Below are 15,316 nucleotides of genomic sequence, written 5' to 3'. Positions count from 1 at the left end.
CCTTTTCAGAAGCAATGAGTGCTGCCATAGCACTGCCAAAGATAGTGGGGGGTCTCTAGAGGGTCATCTGTGGGATGACACCCCACAGAGCCTATGACATATGGAGAGGGAAGTTCGGCGTGTGCTACAGGCCTGACAGTGATTGTCATTTGAGTGATTGTCATTTCTGGAGCCCAGGTTGGGCTCACTGTTCTTGTCAGGCTTGGAGAGCCTTTCTTCCTGCTGTGTGGGCAAGGCTCAATCAGGTGTGGTGATTAACAAGACCTCTGCCCCACAAGACTGAAAGTTTTCTTATAAACCTCCACCATTCCCTGGGTCCCCTGCATGTGATGATTGTGGGGGGGGGGGGGTCACAGACACCCTCCCTACCACCATCTTTAAGTTCCAACCTTGGGAGAAAGGATGTTCACTACCATTTCCTGTTCCATTAAGACCTTAAATATCTATGGAGACATCCACAGTCCCACACTCTACCTTTTCCCCAATGTCCCACTAACATAAGCCAAAAGCATGGCCAGGCAATACCCATCTTCATCTTGCTGGCAATATTATAGGGTTTCTCAAAACCAGGGTCTCGATGCTCATTTTAAGCTGTGGTTCTCTGGCAGAAAAAGCAGGGCTTTGGTGACCTCTCAAGGTCATTCTAGCCTGCCTCAAGACCTTGATACAGGCTCTACCTCTGTTGGACTCTGTTCCCCTAATGGGCTGTTTTCCTCTTTTAGAAGTCAGTCTGTCAATCCAAATCAGCCCCCATCCACCACACTCAAGGCACCATATAAAATAGTCCCTTTCCAGCTGGCATTTAGTGGCCAGAATTTCTGCAAAGATCAGAGCCCTACACTCACTACTGCTAAGCAGGGGAGAGAAGAGGCCAGGGTGAGGAGGATCTTTGCTGTCATTCTGCTGATACTTGCCCAACCCCCAGCTCTGGTCTCTAAGGAGAGATGGAAGAAGATTGAAGAGTAGAGAAGGGAAAATAAAGCAGAAGAGAAAAGAGGAGAAATCTCCAAAATGCAGTTTATTGAGGAAATATCGATCATGAATAGAGGCAGCAAAGCTCCTGGAAGAGACACTGGGAATGGGAAGGGGCTGGTCCATCTTCCTTACTCCAAAACATAGCCTGTACCTTTAATATCTGGTCTTTCACATCTATGTGTGTGTCTCTCACTGCCCAATTGAAACCAAGTAGGATAAGTGCAAAGCTCCAGTGCTCCTATTCAGAGATGAGTGAGGGGAAGCCTTTGTGAATGTAGGCCCCTAACACACAGAGATGTGTAGTTTTCAAGTGGATTGTAGCACTGGCCTGTGTAAACATCTCGGTGTCTTTGGGGACTAGGGTGAGTTTGGCTGGTACCCACAAGAGCATGTGTTGGCTCTGGCCTGTGAGTCATCCTGGGCACTGAAGCCCGCATGTTTGGAGTGATTCTCTCAGCAGGCCTGCATCCCCGAAGACATGGTCATGTTTAGCCTCTCCCTGCCTTTCACCATGGCTGCCACACTCAGTGGTTGGATGGTGGTAATGACATTTGGAACCAGCTCACCTCTTCAGCTCTTCCAGGAACCGTGTGTCTAAGATGAAGCAAATACATTGACTCTGCTTTTGGGTTCCTTGGAGAAAAAGCTTCCAGACTTCTCTGGTTTCCCTGTTGTAGTGAATCAATATGAAACACGGCAGTTCAGTTGCTACAGTTTCCTATGTGCCTCTGGAGAATATTGGCTCTTGATAATCATGTCTCACACCCATGTTACAGATCAGCTTTGTTTGCGTGCTTGAGGTTGGGAAATAGAGTTGGACTAATAGAATCACCTCAACACCTTTGCAACAATATTTGAGAAACATTTTAATTAAGGGAAGTTTCTGGAAAGAAATAATATCATTTTGACTGTAACCAGCCAGGGTGCTACTCTTTCCACTTTCGCCTTCCCCATCAGAGCAAAAAATATTTTTTAATTCTTAAGTACTGGGCACTTTGCATCTTTAGCCCAACAACTATATTGTCCCATTTTACAGGAGAGAGCTCTGAGGTTTCTGCATACTTATGAAGAATCATACAAGATATTTGATTATGTATGTATGTATATAAGGATGACAGAGACTTAATTCACCCTGAGACCATGCACTTGCTCAAGTGAGATTCTGCCCCCAATAACATTCTAAAGCTGCAAATCCCCCTCCTGACTGACCCTCCCACTCTTGTACCCAGTTTGATGATTTTAGAAGCTCGCCAAAACCTTCAGAACAGCCAAAATACAGTGGTTTCAAATGCCTATGTCTCACTCCAGAATTCTTTGGGGGAACACAACTGGAAATGCTCAGGGCTTACTCATGGCTCTGCATTCAGGGATCACTCCTTGAGGGTTCAGGGTAACCTACCATACGGCAGACTTGGGATCGACCCTGGGTTGGCCGTATGAAAAGCAAATGTCCTCTCTGCTGTTCTGTTGCTCAGTCTTCAGAATTGTGTGTGTGAAAAGGGCTCAACTGAGCAACTCTTCTGCTCCAGGAATTGTTAAGGGAGTAGAATGGGTGATAGGATGGGCATAGTGAGGATGGATCTTGAATATACCTAGTGTCTGTGGAAGATGGCTGTGGGTCTGTGGCTGAAGGATGCTGGGAAGCAGGCTGGGGACTGCTTCCATTGTATCTCTTGTGTGGTCTTTCCAGCAGAATAAGCAGCTTCTTGTGAGGAGGAGAGGACCATAAGGGTGCTCAGAAGCTCAGAAGCAGCAGCTGCTTTGGCTTGACTCATGTTTAGCTCAATGTAGAGTGAGACTAAACAAGGTGCTGACATCTCAAAGATGCTTCCCTTTTCCAGAGAGGGGAGACCACAGAGGTTAGAGCCACCAGCCTGGTCATTTCTGAAGTACTTGCTACAGGAAGTGGGATGGGGTTGGACCTTAGGAAGATGAGAATTTTGGAAAAAAGACCAGCCTTCTGGGGGGCGGGATAATAGTTTAAGATCTGTAATAAATACCACAGACAGACACAGGCTACTTCTTTGAACTGATTCACTTAAGATCCCAACCCACAGATATGGGACCCTCAATCACTCTTGCATCTTCACAGGAGGAAATTGGGTGCAGAAGGGTTGAGTATCTCAGCCCAACTCTCACATGGAGCTGGTTAAGGTCAGGCACTCAACCATCCAAGGTAACCCCTAATCTAATGGCCTTCACTTCCTCTTACATGGGAAATTGTTGTTGGGGGAGGGCTCTTGGCACCAATTGGAGAGTACTTGTGGATGGTTGTGCATCACAGTGGTTAGCACATCGGTCTAGTGAGTTCCAGGGGAACACCCAGCTCTCCTGTAAGCTGTGTTCTCCAGAGAGTAAAGCTACTCTATCCCTGGTTCCATACCTTGAAGCACTTGGAGAACCATGTGGTGTTGGACATTGAACCCAGGCTTTCTTCAGTTGCTCAGCCCTTTCAATCACCTCTCTGGCCCAGAATTCTATCTCTTCATGAACCAAGGCAAGCAGGAAATACATAACAGGTGGTTCTTACATGCTGCCCACATGAACTGGAGGGCAAAGCACGAGTGTGTTCACAGAGATTGCTGTCTCTCTTTCAGGCATCAGGAAACTGTGTCTGGCTCAGAGTTCCTGCTTCCCTGGGGAAGCACCATTACAGATCCACAGAAGAGAGGTGGGAGGCAGTTCCTATTTCAGGACCTGACCTTGTGAACAGGTGTGGTGGATGTGCCCTTTCATCACTTTGTGTGTGTGTATGCATTGTATATACCCACTCATGTTTGCAGGTATGTCTCAGTGTGCAAGTATACATGTGTTGTGTGTGCATTTATGTGTCCATGCATATGTTTTTCCCACTGTGTGTCTGCACACACATGTATGTATGTACACATGTGCCTCATCAGCCTATGTTGAGGAAGTGGGTGTTTTGCACATAGATCTCAGGAAATGCTCCCTTGAGGTTGACTGTGGGGTAGGGTGTTGCCCTGCAGAATACAGTCATCACTTCTTATCTTAAAAGTAAATCTGTGGTTTTTCAGCAGGGTCATCCAAAGGACACCCTATGCTTTCTCATAGGAAGGCTACTTGCTGGGTCCCAATTCATAGCTCAGAATGGCTCCTTGGACTGTAGGGGTGCTGGGGAAAGTCAGGAAAATGGAAATACACAAGTGAACAGAAGGGGTCCTGTGCCCTAGACTGTCGTACTCAGAGTCACTGCTTCTATGATCCTGGCTCTGATGGGCCACTGGTGGCCTTCATGGAGAATGTCACTTCCATCTTGTTGACTATAGAATCATAGCTGACTCGATACCTGGGTCATAGTAGACATCCATATGTTAGCTGAATGACAGATAAAGCCCAAACATGGAAAGGTAAGTCCACTTCCCCAGGTTACACAGCTTCCAGAACCCACATTCAGGCAGGTCTGAATCCAAAGCCAGTACTCTTTCCATTGCTTCATCAAGCCCTTTGCAAAGACCTTCTGCACTGCTTCTTCTTGAGGACCCACAGACAACTCTACCTACACTGGAATTTCTCCAGGCAATTGTACTTTCTTGACACAGTTCTCACAAGAATGTGCTCAGGGCCCATTTTCAGAGAGGGACACTAGGTTTAGTAAATACAATTAACTTATCTGCTGTCACAGAATAGTAAGGGACAGAGTTTTGCAGTCAAACAATGTCAAAGACACCACGTTAGGAAAGTTTGTATCCTATCAACTTGCCACTTCCTCCAAGTCTCCAGATCTTCGTCCTGACACTGCTTCGTTCAGAAAGGGGGGCTGAGCCCTAAGAGCATGACAGCTCTGAGACCTCTAGGGCTCTGCCAAGAAAACAGTCTCAGAAGTGCTTTTACAAGCTATGAAGGTGCTGGTGTGGTTTGGCAGACACAGTTAGTAGAGGAGTTTCCAGCTTAGTTGCAGTTTTCTGCTCTCTTCTCTGTTCTGGCCATGCAGGCCTCTGCCTCTTGGGGCCCGTTTCTTTCTCAGCAAGACAGTCGGACAGACAGGTGGGATGAGCAGGTCATTTTCTGCCAGAAGCACTGAGAACAGTGTCAGGCTCTCACCAAGGGGTGCCTTATTACCACTGCTGTCAGGAGGATCAAAACCATTATTAGGCTCCTCAAATAGAGGTTGCTCTGAGGCTTCCCTCAGGGACTGCTGGCTACCCAGAGGCCAGGAGCACCTGTCAGCTCTGAGCACAGCATTGGCCTCATTCTTCCCTTCCTTTGACTCTTTCCTCTGGTTTCGCCCAGCCCAGCCTGGACTCTGAACATGATAACTGTGATGGAAGGGGCCATGTAGCTCACCTGCTCATCAGGGGCACTGGATCCCTCCTATCCCCCTTACAAACATACATGCACAAATGAATCCTTACTCTGCCATATTGTGATGGCCACTGCCTGTTTCTCAGCGCAGGGATCCTGCTTTGGTGTTGTGGCTTGGCACTAAAGTTCCCTGCTAACATTATTTACTCGCCCATGCAGTTAGTAATCGGAAGCTCCAAACTAGTTTGGTGCCTTGTGTTTATAGAGCAACTATTCTGTGCTCTGAGGCCAGCTGTGTCCAAGAACCTTCCCAGCTAACCAGCACTCCTGGGCCAGGGGGGCTACAACCCTACTCCCTCAAAGCATCTTTCTGTGCTTGCCCACTGTCCTCCAAGTTGGCTTCATTGCCTGAGTACTAGAGCAATTACCACACCACCCTCTAGGTCTGTCTTCTCATCTGCTTCTCCTCTTCTAGCACTGAGCCCCCAAGTCCCTGCTCTGGCACCCAAAAAGAAAGGCAGGGAGAAGATCAATTCTTCCCTGAACCACCTGGGAAGCCCTGGTAGGGCAGGCCATAGGGATGTGCCCAGATACCCTTAGAGCACAACGTGTGCCAGTGGGGCAGTGCAGCAGGGGCTCAGACACTCAGTGGGTAGAGGCTCTGAGGCGGCCTGGCTGGCGGCAGAACAGGGGCTTCCTGTTGGCTCTCGATTCTGCACCACCATCTACCCCTGGCACTGCCCTCTTTCAGCCTAGGAGGTTCTAAGCCACGAATGCTAAGCCCACTGCACTCCAGCTTCCCTCTTCATCCTCTTCCCAGTCCCCATGCTGTGATCCTCCTCATGTGCTTGTGTTCATTTCATCATGCTATGTGTGGGAAAATCCAGAATCTGACTTTTTGGCACCTCTTTCCCAGCCTCCCACTACCCTGGTCTATCCCCAAACATTCAGATTCTACTGCCTTATATGACTAGACAGATTGTTGAACCCAATGTTTCTAATTTTTCTAACTATGGTCCTCTTCTTACCTTGCTCCCTTCCTGTGCTCTCACTGTCCTTCTAGTTCCATTTCAGGAACCCCCATTGATGGAATCTTCACCTGTAATCCCCTGGGGCCCCACAGGGATGGATGCCTCTGGCTTTTAGTAGAGAAATGCTGTTTTAACTTTTCAAAACTGCAGCTTTCTAAGCTGTGCAATGGGAATAAGAGGGAGAAAGTATAGCAATAGAGCAATTTGCAGTGCATGTGCTAGGTTTAATGCTTGGTACCATGTTAAAAAAAGTGGTAGAAGGGGTATATTTAAGAATGTAGAAGCTGTGAAAGGGAAACACATCCAGCAGCTCAGTTCAGTTTGCTCAGTTCAGTTTGCTCTGGGCAGGATTTGCAGCAAAAAGGGACCCTCAGCTCCACTCTCAGGGTGGTGGATGGAATAAATAATAACAGAGATTTACACAGATACACACAGAGGATGAATGTTAATTTTCTTTTTTTTGAGAATTAATCCTTTTTTCTTTTTGGTAATTAAAAATGTGAGAGAATCTTAAACCACCCAGTAGAATGAACAGTGGCTAGTCAATTCCCATATTTACCTAATTTTCCTCAAACCAGAGGAGGAAAACATTAGCCCAAGGGAGATCCATCTTGTTTGGGCACTCTCTTCCTCTTCCCTAGTGGCTGCCATGATTTTGGAATGTGGGCAGTTCTCAGCTCTTTCTCTGTGGCCCTCTCTGTGTGTTCATTGATCACAGAGAGCCTCTTTTGCTCTCTGCCATTACACACAGACCATCAGCCTGTGGATTTGTCCCCTGAGTTTTCCATTTTGAAGTGGGTTTCCATGTTGACACCTTGCATTTACTCATTCTTTTGGATTGCCAAGTGTGTGCCTGTCAGTTTCTAACCTCTGCTCTGTCCCCACACTGCAGGGACCCTGCTGGAGGTCTCTCCCTGGGCTCTTATGGGCAGTGTTGTTAGAGGGAGAAATGCTGCATCACAGGTATGCTTGTTCTTAGCATGTCTGGACAGTGCTAGCTTGACTTCCTGTGCAATAGAATAGGTCTTCCTTCTCCACTGTCTCACTGAGACACAGCTCTAGTCTATTTTGTCTATTTTTTGGGTCACCCCTGGCAGTGCTAGGGCTTATTTCCTTGCTCTATACTCAGGGATCACTCCTGGCAGCACACCCATGACCATCTGGAAAACTGGGGATCAAACCCATGTCTGTAGCATGCAAGGCAAGTGCCCTACCTGATACACTATCTATATCTCAGGCCCCCATTAGTTACCTTCCTTGTATTTGCCAACCTGACACAGTATGGAAGGATAGCTCTCATTTCCTTTATTTGCCTCACTAATCTTCAGTGAGTCGAATATTATTCTAGTTTTCTGAGTATTGAGATTTTCTAGTTTTCTGAGTATTGAGGTTTTCTTCAATGAAATGCTTGTTAAATTCTTTTCCTGTTTGTTTTGTTTTCTCTTAGGCTGCTTGTTATTTTCTTTTATGTGGTTATTATCATTATTGTTATTATTTATTATTATGATGATGATGATGGTTGGGATTGAATCCCAGGCTCACACAGGGAAGTCTAGAACTTTACACTTGAGCTATGTCCCCACCTCCACCTTTCTTCTTGAATGGGGGTTGGGAGAATTGGATCATGCCTGTGGTGCTTAGAAGACTACTTGATTCTTGGAATTCGGTTGAAGCCAACTGAATGTAAGACAAACCACACCAAAATTCCTGTCCTTTCTGCTCAGCACCCACTTTTGGTGCATTTTCAATATCTCTTAAGGACAAACTTTTATCCGCAGTGAACAATGCAAATACCCAATTTCAACTTATTGGTCATCAGTGAAATTTTCTCATATGAGACTTTTTATCATGCAAAAGTTTTGCTGTTTTCTTTAATGATGCTAGTTTTCCTGCCTTGAATTAGAATTAAATTAGGTCCAGGAGTTTGTGAAGACATGCCTTATCTTTATGATACCCCTGATATAATTATGAATGTTTGAATCTCTAGTTCCCTGGACTTGTTCACCCTTTTGGAATGCTTTTGATTGTATGGTTGATTTTTTAGGTTGTTTTTTTTTTTTTTTTTTTTTTTGTATAATAGATGAGGTGGATCTCATTAAAATTTTTTGTCCTGAAGAGAGCCATTTGTTCCCAGCAACCATCCTTTTCCCATTGTTTTTGGACCACCTCTGTTGTGCATTTATTTAACCTCTCTCTGTGGGCTTTAGGTTTTTTGTTCACTCGCTCTTGATTAACGCTTTCCAACCTTTTTGCACCTGTGGGGTGATACAAGCCCGAGCCCTGCCATGGAAAACCATGGCTCCATCTGGACTTAATCATCATTGAAAGCCATAAGAAGAGAGAACACAGGGTTGGTGAGCCGCCACACTGGAGCCAGTTCTGCTTTCTTAATGCTGAGGAATTCTGGACCATGACCTATCCTGGCCACTTGTGGGAACTGTCTCTCTGCCCTGGCATCAATGTGTGTGCGTGCGTGCATGTGTGCATGCGTGTGTGTGTGTGTGTGTGTGTGTGTGTGTTTTGTAAGCAAGCCCTGCTAACTAGGTGGTTGTGACTGGGCAGGGCCCAGGTGGGTTTGCACAGTGTGGAGACTCTGCCCACTGTTCTCCATGCTGCGTTCACATTTTTCAGAACAATTTGACCATAGCTGCAGGCTTGTCCTGCTGGGATTAGATAACACAGAGACACAGCTGTGCATTTGGGCTTCCAGACTCCATGGCAGGACAGAGCATCTTCTGTCTAAAAGAGAATGTCAGAGGTAGATCCCCAGATGGCTCTCCAGGTACCAGGAAGAGAGTCGGATGGTCAAAAGGTGCATGTATACACATGTACATATGTGTACATAAATGTACACATGTATCCATAGTGCAGCTAGAAGCTGCTCAGAATGTTGTGCTTTCCAGGGCCTCATGGCTTGCACCCAAGGGCATGAGACATGCCTTTGCATCTGCCCTTTTGATTCTTGGGTTAGAATCGCTGCCTGCCCAGCTCCCGTTCAGTCACACTTTAGATGCCAGTGTTGGTAACTCTGGAGACATCCATTCAGGGCAAGGAATGGGTTGAAGAGACGGGTCATATGATTTTTTTTAAATGCCATCTACACAGAGGGTCGAAACTTAGCTCATTTTGAAAGGAATTCTAAGAATAGGAGACAGTTAAAAGGAGTTCTGGGTTTGATTCTCTCCCCTCTCACTGCATGGTCCTCCCCAAAAAGGAAATGGGACCCAAAGCATCCAATATTGTTTTCTCCAAAAGACAAAATAAATAAAAAGGTGTTCCAGGGAGCAATGTGCATTTGGCAAAGCAATCAGTCCTTAAGAGGCTGGACTCTGGAGTAAGCCCTGGGGTGAGGTCTGTGTGATCCTGGGTAACAAAAATTCGACGTCCCCCTTTGCCAGCTATGGGCAGGGGGATGAAGCCTAAGGCCACTGTGACTCTGAAACACCACCACCACCTTGTCTATAAAGTGTAAAGTATAGACCGAAATCCCAGACAGTCCTGCCTCATTGGGTTTCCCCTTTCACACAGAATTGCTGTTTCTTTGGCAGGGTGCCAGACAAGGAGGTGATTGTGTGTTTCGGTGATGCATTTGGAAACAGGAAACATTGCTGATAGATGCAAAGTGGTGGATAGGTTGTACAAAGATAGCTTCTTAAGGCTGCCTCTGAGATGCCTTTAAGTCATAGGGAGGCATAAAGATTTTTCAAGACCATGAAGATAAAGACAACATGGAAATAAGACCCTCCAAAGCTTCTTCATTCAACCTGCTTTCCTCTACAGTCAGAACCTGCCTCTGCACTGACCACTAAACTCAGGCTCAGGACAAGGAGGAAAGCCCATGCTCAGGCTAACCTCAGGCTCAGGACAAGGAGGAAAGCCCATGCTCAGGCTAACCTCAGGCTCAGGACAAGGAGGAAAGCCCATGCTCAGGCTAACCTCAGGCTCAGGACAAGGAGGAAAGCCCATGCTCAGGCTAACCTCAGGCTCAGGACAAGGAGGAAAGCCCATGCTCAGGCTAAACTCAGGCTCAGGACAAGGAGGAAAGCCCATGTCTGGGAAGCTCTGAAGAGGCAGCAGAACTGAGGGCAGGATCTCATTGACTGGGAGAGCTGCTAGTATGGTCATCCCCCAGATGATCTTACCACTGGGACTATAGCAGCTATTATTCTGTGGCCAGCTTAATCCTAAGGGCATCGCCTCATTAACCACACAGGCTCACAGGCTCATCTGATTGAGTGTCTAGTTGGGTGGATCCAGGTCAGTGCCCAAGAAGCTGGGTTTTTAGAAGTTTCTCCAGATAACCTTTTAGTTTGATGGAGAAAAGTTTCGGGAATGGAGATACTGCTTTTCTCATCTGCGTTTGCATGCTGAGCTGATGGAGCAGCCCATGTCACTTTCCAAGCCCCACTTTCCAAGTGATGGTTACACTCCCATCACTCTAAAATCCTAATCTCTAAGTGAAATCAGAATGGTTGGTTGTGGGGTCTAATTTGTTGTGGGTAAAAATTTGCAGAGAAGCTTCTTGTCTGGTCCCTTAGGGCTGTTATTATGACTCCTTTTATTTGGAGGCCACAGAGATTAGCAAAGTCACAGCCCCTGTACCTTTCCCCTTTTTACTACTGGGATCCACTGAAGTTAATCCTTTGCTAGTTCATACATGTTGATCCAGAGCCTTGAGGGAAATGGCTTAGCAAGAGAATTGATGACTTCCTGCCTCCCAGCACATCCCTGTTCCAAAAGGCCCTATTCAGATTAAAACCCAGTCGCTGCATTTGTCCAGGAGCCACTAGCCATCTGGGGTCAGCCCTGCCCCTGCCCACATGTGCCAGACCTCCAGCCATGCCCCAGTCACACCTGGGACCCCACAGATCTGTGACCGCATCCTGGTTGCCATGGAAACCTGCGGTTTGGTTATGAGCCCAGAGACAAACGAGGTGGCTTGTCTGTATCCAGTTTCCAAATGGGTTCTCTTTCATGTCCAGTATTTTTTCTGCCTATTGTGGAGTCTGGGCTTCAGAGCAGCCAAAGGAAAAGCACAGAGAGGCCAGACAGAGAACTGGAACGAGGGAGAGGGAGCCAGGGAGGCAATTACATAACCCTAGCAGCCAGACTATCTGCAACTGTCTGACTTATTTGGCTGTCTGTCTTTTGGGGATGGCAGACTCATTCCTCCCAGCTGGATCCCCACTTCAGTAATTACAGTGACACTGGATAATGATAGGAGACCCACACCACTCAGCCCCTAGCATTCCCAAGTGGTAGGATAGGGGATGCTCAATATCAGCCATAGTCCATCTTATCAGACTCCTGAGAGCTGGCCCTGACTCTCTACAGTTAGCAGGAAAATGAGATAAATGCACAGTCAGGGACTTGCCCACCCAACCAGAGGTTCAAAAGCTGGCATTTGACTTTGGGCTGGTATTCAAATGTCAGTTCAGAGAAACCCAAATGTGGACCTGGGGGAGGGGAAGGTAATGTAGGGGCCAGGGACATGGACTTTACATAGGCAAGGCCCCAAGTTCAACTGCTTGTACCGTATGGCCCTCAAGCATTTCTCGGCATAGCTCTGAAGGATCCTGAGCATGGATGAGGTGCCCATCACAGCCCCTAGCACTGTGTGGTCTGGAAAGTGTCAGGAAGTTGCTTTCAACCATGTAGCCTGCTTAGCTGAGAATGGTCCTGAGTGACTTAGGGTCCTTTGAGCCCCTCTTAGAGGTAAAAATGACATCAACAAAATAAAACCTCCAAATGATGGTGACAATAGCTCTGGTTCCTACTATTGGTTTTTGCTTTGGGGGATTCCTGTCCAATGACAGTGAGAAACATTGCTCTGTCTGTATAATGAACAACTTGTAATGATAAGGAATTGCTTTTTAATTAACTTTTAGGGGAATCAAATCCCAGGCCTCACACATGCAAGGCAAGTGCTCTACTGCTAAGCTACATTCCTAACCCAGGAGCCAATATTTGGGATGCGGAGGGACACTCCTAGTGGTCTTCAAGGCTTATTCTTGGTCTCTGCTTAAGGTCACTTGTGGCAGTGTGTTCAGGCTACCGTGTAGTGCCATGAATCAAACTGGGATCAGCTGTATGCAAGGCAAGCACCTACCCTCTGTACTATCTCTCTGTCCCCAGAAACTGCTTTGTAAATTTCTTATGCATCTCATTTTGAGCCTTCCCCTCATCAGCCCATCTTGAGAACTGCTGTGGAGTCCCTCCTGCTCCTCCTGCCTTGCCGACCCTGAACTGATCTGGAAAGCCTTCCTGCCTATTGGCCCAGCTTATTTTAAAGTCCATGAATATGAGGCTGGGAACAAAGGGTGCTTATCATCCAAACAGTTAGCTTCAGCCTAAATGCTAATCACTTGAATCTTGGCAGCCACACTGGAAGGTAGGGGTTCCATCAGTAGTGCCTCCCTCTGCCCACGTGTGCCTTTACCATGCCAACGAGCCTGGCTGTTCTCATCCCCACAGTGGACATTCAGGGACCTACTAAGCCCTCCTAAGAGAATTAGATGAGATCGTGTCTGCCAAATGTGTACCCACAGTAGAAACTTAATAACTGTCGCTCCAGATCCTTGACAAAATCTTTCATCAGTGTCACAGCCTTAGCTCAGTCCCCTGGGGACACAGGCTGTCTGGCCAGGGAGTCTTTTGTCAGCCTAGAGGCCAGAAAGGCAGTTCTTTATGAGCTTCCTTTTGCTAGGACCTTGAGGGGTGCTGCCAAACACCCTCCTTTTTCAGCACCCCCAAGTCCAAAGGCACAAATCCATCAGGGTTGTTATTTTAGGAATTTGTGGAAGAAAGAGCAGCAAGCAAAAATATTCTACTCCAAGAACACTTGTCCCATCGACCAGGAAGAACTTGTTTCTGCTGTGAAATAGTCCCACAGAGCAGGGGAGAGGGACCAATGACATTACAGTTCTGAGGAGGGATCCCTTTGAAGATTGTCTCTGCCAGTAGCCGACTGTCATAGCCATGCCATCTCCCCTGCTCATCCTTGTCACAGCAGGCTGGCTTTTAAAATAAAAATTGCACAAAAGAGATTCGTTTGCTCAAGACTACCCTAGAAAGCCACTTGAGTGCCTTCCTGGAGCACCCCGAAAGATGGAGTATTTCATGAACAACTTGCTGGGTTGGGCTCTCCTGGGACTTCCGCTGGCTTCTAGGAATAATGTATACCCAGTATTTCCTGCCGCTTTGGGGAGCACTGATTAATGGCGTCCTGACACTGGGGCAAGGCAGGCACTTTTTCACTGCCACCCATGCCCTGATGGATGAAGTGGCCTCTTCCCTGGCTGGGGCTGCTGTCGCCAGGCCTCCTACTCTCTGGAACTGTGCAGCTCTAGGCCTTGTTCAGCAGAGGAGATGCAGAATTCCTGATGCGCTGTGCTGGAAGCATGTAGTTGTGTCAGAGTTTGTGGGCAGCCGCCCATGGAGAAGGCTCTGTGATCATTGTCTGCTTTTTAGTTAAGGACATGAAGGTCTGGGAGCTGCAAAAACTACCCCATGTCTCATATCAGAAAAAGAGGACAGGTCCAGAATGCAGACCCTGGTTGCTGGGAACCCAGGTCCCTGCTGTGGGGTTGCTGTATATTCTGTCTGAGCCCATCTGAGGAGGGATGTAGACAAAGCTTTGGTTTGAGTTTCCTAAGCTGTAAATCATCTCTGTCTGGGCCATCCCTGTCTGGAGCACAGTTGGCTAGTCTGTGCACAATTCTGGAGGGGCCTGATCACATGTAGAGCTTTTGACTCTTGTTTGTGGCACCTTCTTGACTTGTATCGTTACGGGCTGAACACTGGCACAGCAACCCTGCAGCTGCAACTGCTCTCTCAGTGACCCATCAGTTCTGGGTGAGAGATTGACTCTGCTACTTCCCACTGGCCTTGAGGTTCCTTAGCCCATTTATGCCTCAGTCTCCTCCGCTATATGCTCAGACTCTCACATCTCCAAAGGGTGAGCCTCATCCCTATCCCCAACCCTTTTTCATTCCTTAATGAAGTTAAGTTACTTCACATTCTAGTTCTGGAACATTTATAGACTCTGTTAGGAAATCCTGCCCCTGTGAATGGTTGGTCACTTAGTATCTTGCTTCCCCAACCTCTAGCAACCCCACCCCACCCCCATTTCCCTTCTGTCTTGGGAGGTCCTCATTGGGTCATGTTTTAACTGGGATTACCCATGCCTTGACTTGACTTCTTTCAGTTGATGCCCTTTGCCCAGGGGACTTCCTACACAGCCCCATATGGGGGTGTCTGTCCATTCATTGATGGGCATTCTGGGTTGTTCTTGGCTCAGCTGCAGTCCATGGCACTTGCTAGCTGCCCGTTGCCCTCACCTGTGCCCTTCATCTCTCATACTGCTGGTCCCTCCAAGCTCCAGGTACCTCCATTGTGGAGAAGGAAACACATGGGAAGGGTATGTGGCAGAGGCTGATGATGGAGACACCCCACTCAATGCAGGCTTAGGCAGGCATCCTGCTATTATCATCTCACTCCCTTCATCCCCACAGATCTGATGGGGGCCTCCAGAGGTGCACTGACTCAAATGCAGCACTGGAGAATGGTGTCTGCAACGTTTCCCCTTTGAGTGTCTGGCTCTTCCCTGCCCGTTGTTACTGCCTTTGAGAGCAAGTGAATCCATGGATAGGAGGTGCCACTTTCTTGCTCCCCTTAAATTTATGTAGGCCTTGCAGGCATGGCTATAACCACAAAGCTCTCTAGCCCACCTATGTCTCAGCTGACTCCACCAGCACCCATCTTTCTGGACTACCAAGAGATTACACCCCCCCCTCCATTTAAGGAAGTGTCTGCAGGTACATAGCCATAGATTTGATGGGATGGAGGAAACTTGGGTGTCTGTCCAGGGTGGGACAGGGATGCCCAGAAAGCAGTGAAGGTGCCAGGATCTACCTCCTGGAGCCCCAAGAGGCTTCTGGAGTTGCCAGCACAGTGGACACTTCTGCTCAGTGCTAGCCAGTAGCTGTCGTCTCTTTCCTGGTGAGGAGGGACATCAATTGAGCAGCTAAAAGGATTCACTTTTTACT

General features: G+C 47.6%; 1 protein-coding gene and 1 pseudogene across 2 annotated transcripts in view; both read left to right on the top strand.

Annotated features, from left to right (window-relative positions):
* The window catches only part of ABTB3 (ankyrin repeat and BTB domain containing 3), a 279,483-nt gene that overhangs the window by 55,966 nt on the left and 208,201 nt on the right, over positions 1-15,316 (top strand). The gene's annotated exons all lie outside the window — the stretch shown is intronic.
* Positions 1-15,316, top strand: part of LOC126022877 (60S acidic ribosomal protein P0-like) — a 37,434-nt pseudogene that overhangs the window by 2,230 nt on the left and 19,888 nt on the right.

The sequence above is a fragment of the Suncus etruscus genome, chromosome 11, assembly GCF_024139225.1.
Source record: "Suncus etruscus isolate mSunEtr1 chromosome 11, mSunEtr1.pri.cur, whole genome shotgun sequence".
NCBI lineage: Eukaryota > Metazoa > Chordata > Mammalia > Eulipotyphla > Soricidae > Suncus > Suncus etruscus.
This window is presented reverse-complemented; position numbering and strand designations above follow the sequence as displayed.